This window comes from Lissotriton helveticus, chromosome 3_2, assembly GCF_964261635.1.
Source record: "Lissotriton helveticus chromosome 3_2, aLisHel1.1, whole genome shotgun sequence".
Classification (NCBI taxonomy): Eukaryota; Metazoa; Chordata; class Amphibia; order Caudata; family Salamandridae; genus Lissotriton; species Lissotriton helveticus.
In genome coordinates this window covers 23,767,201-23,776,580 of record NC_136062.1, presented here as the reverse complement: position 1 = coordinate 23,776,580, position 9,380 = coordinate 23,767,201, and the positions used below count along the sequence as shown (strand labels likewise).

The 9,380-nt window shown below is 45.4% G+C and overlaps 1 long non-coding RNA gene across 1 annotated transcript in view; it reads left to right on the top strand.

Moving 5' to 3' along the window:
- The first annotated feature begins 1,320 nt into the window (after nucleotides 1-1,320).
- LOC144826432 (uncharacterized) overlaps nucleotides 1,321-9,380 on the top strand; it is a 67,204-nt gene continuing 59,144 nt past the window's right edge. Inside the window, exon 1 of the long non-coding RNA XR_013609821.1 lies at nucleotides 1,321-1,372. This is a non-coding gene — a long non-coding RNA (uncharacterized LOC144826432). The remainder of the gene's footprint in view (nucleotides 1,373-9,380) is intronic.

The window sequence follows — 9,380 nt, the reverse complement described above, 5'->3', positions numbered from 1 at the left end:
CTGCCCGAGTCCTCCGGATCTGCCGTCCACCGTGAGCTCCGCCGCTGCCCGGCCCGCAGAGATCCCAGTCTTGAGCCCCTATGAAAGAAAATTAGTTAAAAACGAATTGTGGCTAATCATAAGTGTGGAAAATTCCAATTCCTGCTATAAGGAAAGAGCCTATACCCACAAACTGTTGCAATTAATCACGACACAAAATTTCTGGGCCCTGCTCACTGCAAAAAGGAACAGTGACACCAATGGCTATACTGCTAAAGAAAACCCCAGCAAGGTTATGTAAATATCATGCACTTTACATTGAAGATCAGCATGAGCATACAGTAGTATTATGTAAATATCATGCGCTTAACATTGGGGATCAGCATGAGCATACCGTAGTATTGCCAAAACTCCTTGCCAGATAATACACCGATTAAATATGACACTTCTGCCTGCTATTTCCTAAAACGATACAATGTGCCTTTTAAAATAGCAAATTCCAGGAAAAAACGATCAGTCTTTTTAAATAGCAAATTCCAAGATAAAACGATCAGTGTTTCATTTATTTATCACACACCCTCGTTCTCCCCTCCGACGATCAGTGTTTCATTTATTTATCACACACCCTCGTTCTCCCCTCCGATCATTGCCCTAGCTGACCCTGCTTAGCTACAGACAAACTTGCCCGTGTTAGTGAAAGCAGCCCCAGCTGCTCGCGTCCGCCTCCTGGAAACACCGACGAGCCCCACCAGCCCCCGCACAATACCTTGTGTCCCGCTGGTGTCCCTAAACGGCTCAGCGCCTTGTGCCTCTCCTTCCCCGGTCGCAACGAGGAGCCGATTCGCGCCCAAAATTGCTCCGTGCCTCTCCGTGCCTTTCCTCCACAGCGACGCGTCCCCAACGCGATGGCGTCTCTCCACACGTACTCCGCGGTGAAAGGCTGAACGCCGCTCGAGTCTTCACGCCCCTCCACACGAGCAGTCCCGACGTAACCTAGAATGAAAAAGAAGAGAAAATTTAGACGGCCCCACGGTTGGGCGAAGAGCGAGCCTGGGATGCGCGGGCACAAAGAGGCCGCTTTCCGCGCTCCCCAGGCTCTTAACCCCTTCCATGCTGCGGTCCCGCCCCCCCGACCCGGAAGTGCAACAACCACTTCCGGGGCGGGTGCGGGACGCGCAACCAACAAGGATCGGCCAGAAAGGGGGGGTCCGGGCCCAGCCATGTGTGCGTGGGGGCCGATTGGCCCCCCTTTTCTTTCTCCAAGGCTGTCAGACTTGTCCCGCCTGAGTAGTGACTGGAAGGGGAGCGCGGTACAGCAGCAGGAGCGGCCAGAGAGCAGCAGCAGGATGGAGAAGCACCACTCAGCCAAAGTCCGGGTGCACGTAGAGTACTGGTGAGTACACGCGCAGCTTTAGAATCTCGGACTTCAGGTGCATTTCTTGAGGCTCAATCAATAGTTTCAGTAAAGTTGGGGTAGATGGACTCCGTAATATTGTGTAGTTTACCGCAGTATTATTTATTGCTCTTAAAGACCGACCTGTACTTAACGAGATGTACCGCACAATCGTTGAACTCTGTCCTTGATTCCAGGAAGTGAGGTCATAGCTACAACACGGACATTCAAAACGCTGACCAGGTAGCTGCTAAGCATTTCCACCCCTAACCCAGTTATCTGACATATGGATACACATAATTATTTGACAAAATCCAGTTGCATCAACACAAAAAACAGACCAACACCTGTTCTTGTGGGAAACGGTTGCAAGTTTATTCATTCTTTTATGCAGTACACTTGTAGGGTAAGTTTACGAGTGATCATCCGAGTGCAGCGCCCTTTAGGACTAACCGCGGACACACGTCTTGAGACACTCTCCACCCACCGGGCATTACGTTGCTCTCTCATTATTTATCTGGTGCTGTGCATTTCATATTGGTGCTGCGGCCCAATGCATTGATGTGGTTGCTTCACCCGTGCCACCACGGAGCACGGTAAGGCCAACCCCAAGATGTCAGGATACCAACTATCTTGAGACGCTGTATAGCGACTTGCTATTCTTTTTAGCTCTCCTGTGTCTGCTGGGTGAGTGGGTGGCAAATTCCTCTGCCACTGGCCAATGAAAGAGGAATGTCTTGGTGTGATGCCCACCTAAATAGCCAGCCGCCTCCCAAAAGTGACATTATCCATGGGGAGGTGAGGACTCGCCCTCGTAGTGGCCAACTTCCCGACCAGGTGGCCATAGAAAAAATACTAACCCCCACCATGGGCAGTGAGGAAACACTAAGGGTTAGTCCCCTCTAGTGTCCCCCTTTGTGGGGGACGTGGCCATCTGCCTTCCCATCACAGTATGTGAAGTGAGATTTGGCATGCAGAGGATAGAAGGGAAGTAGAGAGACATTTGAAAGAGAAATGAAAAAAGAGAGGTAACAAACGGAGAAGTTTTAATTACAGGACAGTTTTTTAATGTTTAATTGGAGTAATGTGGTAAATATTTTTGAAAGTGCATGTAGTTTTGGAATGCAAGATTGTAGAAAGAAGCAACATTATTTACTTGTGAAGATTGTGCTATATTGGGAATTTGGAATAGTACTCGAATCGTGTAAATCTCTGTTGCTCGACTACTGCTCGATCACTGTTCTAGCCAGGTCAGTTGATTAGCTCAAGGGTTGAAAGTGAGAAATAAGGCTGGACTCATGTCGAGAAAATACATAGGAAATAATGTAGTCATTGAAAAAGAGATTCTGGCATTCATCCTCAGGTTTGACTCGGAGTATTAATTATACAGCAGAGTGGGATCCATTTAAACGCCCCTGGTATGCATTGGCACCAGATGGAAGGTGTGGATAGTTTCTCAAAGAGTAGAAGTGTATTAACTGCTTTCCATTGGCTGGAAGGCAGGGGAAGCAAACACTGGTGTGAGGGGATGGTGAAGGGGCTCCCTTTTCAAATTTAATAGATACATTTGTTGGCAAATAGCTGCTGATTAGACTTCCTGAAGCACTCCTGTTTTGTAGAGGTTATGGGTGAGTGGGGTGGGGCTTCAGGTTGAAGGGGAGCTTTAAGTGAGGCCAAGTTTTTGTCTACCATAATCACACTTCAGTGCAGAGCCCTTCCACCTCTTGGTGCCTCTGTTGAAGGGGCTCCAGGCTAGATACGGCCCTGCTGTGAGGGGCATCACTACGCAAAGGCTGTGTCTGAAGCGCAGCCTGGAACACTTTTGAAATGTATCCGCAAAGGTGGATGCCCTCGGGCAATTTTAAAGGCAGGATAACAGTGTAAAAACTCCCCTCACAGAGATAAAAGGTTTCAAAGTAAGCCACCTAGTGGAAACAAGGTTAAAGTAACTCTACCTCAAGGAAGCAGGGAAATCCGACACCTACAGGCAGCAGCAAAACAAAGGCAGCTTTACATGTTAGTTTGTGCCCCTTTTCTGCTCACATTTTTATAGTACTATTAATAGCCCTGAAATAAATAAATTAGAAAGGCGGCTGGTTAAGAAATCCCTTAAAATAAGAATTTGTAGTAACATGTTACCAAAAGGTAGTTAGTGCTTTTCTTCTAATTACATCAATAGTCTTTAGTAACTGCAGTTAAAGTTTAACGGGGTTATCGTAAACTTGCATTGTCTTTAAAGAAGACCTGGTTTTCCTTCCACCTAAATGTTCCCTCCAGAATGCCAAAGAGAAGGATGCGTCTAAATTTTCAGCCAGGCAACCTTTTAATAAAGACTGAGGCTATATAAATACCACCACACATTTAGATTAAATCATGTGTCGTATTTAAAAAAAAAAAAAGATGTAACCACATTTAGATGTACCCAACACCTTGTGCTACCTTGCAGGTGGGGATAGCCCAGCTGGATTGGCGTTCCCTAGAATGTGCGGGCATATTCAGTTATCTCTTTCTGTTTTAAAGACTAATAGATTTTTAATGGAAAAACCACACAAAATCTAGTCATTAGGGATGAAGTATTATCTGAATGTATGTAAAACATTCTGTAATCCATGTTTCATTAGATAATAGGTAGCGTTTATATATATATATATATATCTATATATATCAGACTTTAAGCAGGTACCGATTATGTTTGATAAAAAATGTTTGCGCATTCTAATAACTTCAACCCCACCGAAGAAATGAGATCTATAAATACCCATTGGCTAAGTAATTTTAAAAAAAGTAAGAAATCTTGGCAATGATTTGTTTGTGTGTTCAGGGCCAGTTTAAGCATTGGTTGGCATCCAGTGCAACAATCTTTGTTGGCGGCCCCAATTACCTTCTTCTCCACAGATTTCCTCACTACCACCCTCCAAGGGTGCTCTTTATCTTTCCATAGATCCTCTTTACATGTACTTAATTTCTTTTCTAGCGCTACTCATACCAATGTATGGCGTCAGACCACTCCTTGTCACGCACATCGTACAGAGGCAGTGATGTGCACATCACTGTATATGAAACGTTACATAAGACAGCGTGGACTACAAGATGTAAGAGTTGTCATATATATTGGTGGGCAGTATATGTTAAGAGCGCTTTTCTGGAAAATCACAAACTCAGGAGTTGAAATTTAACAGTGTTTGTGGTTGGCGTAACTAATAGGCATTGATTTCTACCCAAACTAACCCTTCTTAGCAGTGAAATAGGGAAAAACATTAGGTTTTTAACCTGTGCTTTGTAGTTTGCATGCAGCTCTTTGATGCCAGTCCATAGCTCAGTATGCTATATTACAAGGATTGTAACTTACAAATTGCAAATAACACAAGCATTGGAAATGCAATAGGTCTCGCATTTGCTTGATTTCAAGCTTTTGGCATTGAAAATGTTAATGTTTTTTACCCATGAGTTATGGATGTATTAGGTGGTGTGGTGGAATTATGCGGATTGGATAGAAATTAATAGTTGTGGAGGAGCATGAAGCATAAGGAAGGAGACTGAGTAGGTGAAGAGCAGCATGAGGCAGAAGGAAGGAGAATGAGAAGAGCAGCGTGAGGCAGAAGGAAGGAGAATGTGAAGAGTGCGCGAGGCAGAAGGAAGGAGAGTGAGAAGAGCAGCGTGAGGCAGAAGGAAGGAGAATGTGAAGAGCAGCGCGAGGCAGAAGGAAGGGGAATGAGAAGAGCAGCGTGAGGCAGAAGGAAGGAGAATGTGAAGAGCAGCGCGAGGCAGAAGGAAGGGGAATGAGAAGAGCAGCGTGAGGCAGAAGGAAGGAGAATGTGAAGAGCAGCGCGAGGCAGAAGGAAGGAGAATGTGAAGAGCAGCGCGAGGCAGAAGGAAGGGGAATGAGAAGAGCAGCGTGAGGCAGAAGGAAGGAGAATGTGAAGAGCAGCGCGAGGCTGAAGGAAGGAGAGTGAGAAGAGCAGCGTGAGGCAGAAGGAAGGAGAATGTGAAGAGCAGCGCGAGGCAGAAGGAAGGGGAATGAGAAGAGCAGAGTGAGGCAGAAGGAAGGAGAATGTGAAGAGCAGCGCGAGGCAGAAGGAAGGAGAATGTGAAGAGCAGCGCGAGGCAGAAGGAAGGGGAATGAGAAGAGCAGCGTGAGGCAGAAAGGAGGAGCATGAGAAGAGCAGCGTGAGGCACAAGGAGAGAGAATAAGAAGAGCAGCATGAGGCACAAGGAAGGAGAGTGAGAAGAGAAGTGCAGAGTGAAGCATAAGGAAGGAGAATGAGAAGAGCAGCGTGAGGCAGTAGGAAGGAGAATGAGAAAAGCAGCGTGAGGCAGAAGGAAGGAGGATAAGAGCTTCGTGAGGAACAAGGAGGGAGAATAAGAAGAGCGGCGTGAGGCGCAAGGAAGGAGAGGGAGGAGGAGAAGAGTAGTGTGAGGCACAAGGAAGGAGAGTGAGGAGGAGAGCAGCGTGAGGCAGCAGGAAGGAGTGAGAAGAGCAGCGTGAGGCACAAGGAAGGAGAATAAGAAGAGCAGCGTGAGGCACAAGGAAGGAGAATAAGAAGAGCAGCGTGAGGCACAAGGAAGGAGAATAAGAAGAGCAGCGTGAGGCAGAAGGAAGGAGAGTGAGGAGGAGAGCAGCGTGAGGCAGAAGGAAGGAGTGAGGAGAAAAGAAGCATGAGGCACAAGGAAGGAGAATGAGGAAAAGAGCAGCGAGAGGCAGAAGGAAGGAGAATGAGAAGAGCAGCGTGACGCAGAAGGAAGGAGAATGAGAAGAGCAGTGTGAGGCGCATGGAAGGAGAATGAGAAGAGCAGCGTGAGGCAGAAGGAAGGAGAATGCGAAGAGCATTGTGAGGCACAAGGAAGGAGGATGAGAAGAGCAGAGTTAGGCACAAGTAAGGTGAATGAGGAGAGCAGCGTGAGGCACACGGATGGAGAATGAGAAGAGCAGCGCCAGGCACAAGGAAGGAGGATTAGAAGAGCAGTGTGACACAGAAAAGGAGAATGAGAAGAGCAATGTGAGGCACACAGAAGGAGAATGAGACGAGCAGAGAAAGAGAGAAGGAAGGAGAGTGAAGAGGATAAGAGCAGCGTGGGGCACGAGGAAGGAGAGTGAGAAGGAGAAGAGCTGCGTGAGGCACGAGGAAGAAGGGTGAGGAGGGAAAGAGCAGTACGAGGCACAAGGAAGGGAGAGTGAGGAGAAGAGCAGCAGCATGAGGCACAAGCTAGGAGAGAGGAAGAGAAGAGCAGTATGAAGCACAAGGAAGGAAAGTGAGGAGGAGAAGAGCAGTGTGAGGCACAATGAAGGAGAGTGAGGAGGAGAAAAGCAGCGTAAGGCACAAGGAAGGAGTGAGGAGAAGAGCAGCGTGAGGCACAAGAAAGGAGTGTGAGGATATGAGCTGCGTGATGGCATAAGGAAGGAGAGCGAGGAGGAGAGGAGCAACATGAGGTACTAGTAAGGACAGTGAAGAGAAGAGCAGCAGGAGGTAGAAGGAAGAAGAGAAATGAGAGAAATGCAGCATTATACACAAGGAGGAGAGTAGAAAGAGCCCGGTATAAGCGCAAGAAAGCACAATAAACAGCCAAAGATGATCAGACCATATACTTGAGAAGGGGATAGAAGGAGTGAACATTCGATGCAGGGTGTGGGTGGTGCTGGTAATTGTGCCAGATAAGAACGAGAAAGACTCAATATTATGCAGCAGCACACTGGACCAGTGAACAGGGCAATGGCACTCAAGAAAGGAGCTTGTTGGTGCTAAAAATGAGATACTAACTGATGGAAGGGATTATCAAAGAGCGAGCAGAAGTTTGGAACGGAGGAGGTAGCAAGTAAGAAAACCAAAACTGGAGTAGAGTTGCCAGGACAACGGAAAAGCAACTGTTTGACTGTATTCTGCACACATAACTAACAGTTAAATGTGCAGACAGAATGACATCCATTTTAAAAGAAACATGGCTCTCAGGCTTAAATTGATGCCTAGTAAACAAGTTAGTAAACACTTCGGCATGTCATAGGAAAATTGTTTAAAGTATAATAGCCCAATATCAATGTTTACAGTGTAATCTAGTGTATAACTACATTATGCACGTTGTTCATGATGTCCAAAAATATTAGTGCCAAAAAGTCTTCAACAAGATAGATCATTGATTGTATACGGTAATATTTATGGCTCAGTGTTAAGGCTGTAAAGTTTGTGATCTGAAATGCAGCCAGCTGGAGTGACAGTTTCCAGTGATCGCACGGGTGGAAGCCTCTACATCAGCATACAGGCATTTTTTTTTACTTACCTTGTTCTCTGTTTTCTTCCAACAGCACATTTAACATATACTCTGTAGTGTCATCCCTGAGACCATATCAATGGTGGGAACGTGAGGAAAAGCAGCACTTGGTTACTAACACAGTTAAAAATAAATGTCACCGGCAGCTCAAATCTCCACGCAACACGCATGTGCAAATGATGAGTGGGCTAAAGCTGGAAAGATTTGCGGACCCATTTCATATACAAGTTTCAAACGGACGAAGTAGGCTACTTCCGGGAGCATGCGGAAAAGGGGCACTGTAGAGGCTTTTACAAGCAATCCAACCTCAAGGAGTTACAGACCCCTTTGTTTGATAAAAGAAGCTGCGTTGGATACATCAGTTTGCTATGCTTCTATGTTTGTAGGCAATAATTCAAATTTAGTGAGATGTTGCTGCTATTTTTTTTTTCATTTCAGTTATTTTGCTTTTTTAAGCGGTTCACCATTGTTACTTGTCTGATAATGCCCCAGATGTGGCGATATTTGTGAAAGCAACGGTCCGTGGCCTGAAAGTGCCCACCTAGCTCAGCTAGTTTACCCTGCAGTACAGACCCGTAATAGGAAGGTCAAAGGTGCAATTAAAGTAATTTTATTAATGCAAAAGATGCGTGAACGTGTGCACACATTTCTTTTCTAGACAAAATGACGCCGAGCTGGTAATCGTAGGGTTTGGTGACGCCGAGCTGGTAATCATAGGATTTGGCACAACACAATAAATGTAGAATCATTGCATCGTTCCCCTGCTTCTTGGTCTCCTCACTCGGTGCAGGAAGCCTTATTGACTAGGACCGACACTGAAAACCACTTTAGGGCAGGCAATAAAAACTCAGTAGGGGTTGGAGCCCAAGTCTGGCATGTGACACGTGTCACTCTGTCATGTGGCATATGCCACATCTGATGTGACATATGCCATAGATTTTCTTCATTATTATCAGGTGAGCATTTCCAAAGGACTATGTTTCACTCTGCTAAAATAAATAAATTGTCTAAAAAAATAAAAATAATATTAAAAAATAATTTCCCCAGCTGGGGTTTGAACCCTGGTCAAAACTCACTCAAAGCCCCTGTGAAGTAACAGTGAGCCATCTATTCTGCTGAAATTTCCCCAGCCAAAGGCATTTATGTCATAGAATAATGATGTCTGTCCTTTCTCTGTTTCTATTGTCTTTGGACTTTAGATACCAGAAATCTTCTCTCGATTTACATTCTTTAAATACAAATAGCCCTTCCTTTCATACACACTAGCCCCATGCATTTATTATTGTTACACAATCATCCCCACATTCTCATTCCACTAAATAAGTGATTTCTTTCATAGCAAACCTGTCCTCCCTATGCACATGCCACCCAGCATGCCATCAATGCTTCACATGCACTATGACTAAGGAGGCCATAGTTCTCCCAGATACTGCTAGGGGGTGATTTACAAAGGCACAGCTTTCATTTGTGGAATTTAGAAATAAAATTTAAAAACAAAAAAAAAAAAAACTATTTACCCCAGCTGGGGTTTGAACCCTGGTCAAAACTCACTCAAAGCCCCTGTGAAGTAACAGTGAGCCATCTGTTCTGCTGAAATTTTGTCAGCCAAAGGCTTTTATGTCATAGAATAATGATGTTGGTCCTTTCTCTGTTTCTATTGTCTTTGGACTTTAGATACCAGAAATCTTCTCTCGATTTACATTCTTTAAATACAAATAGCCCTTCCTTTCATACAGTCTGCCACTAG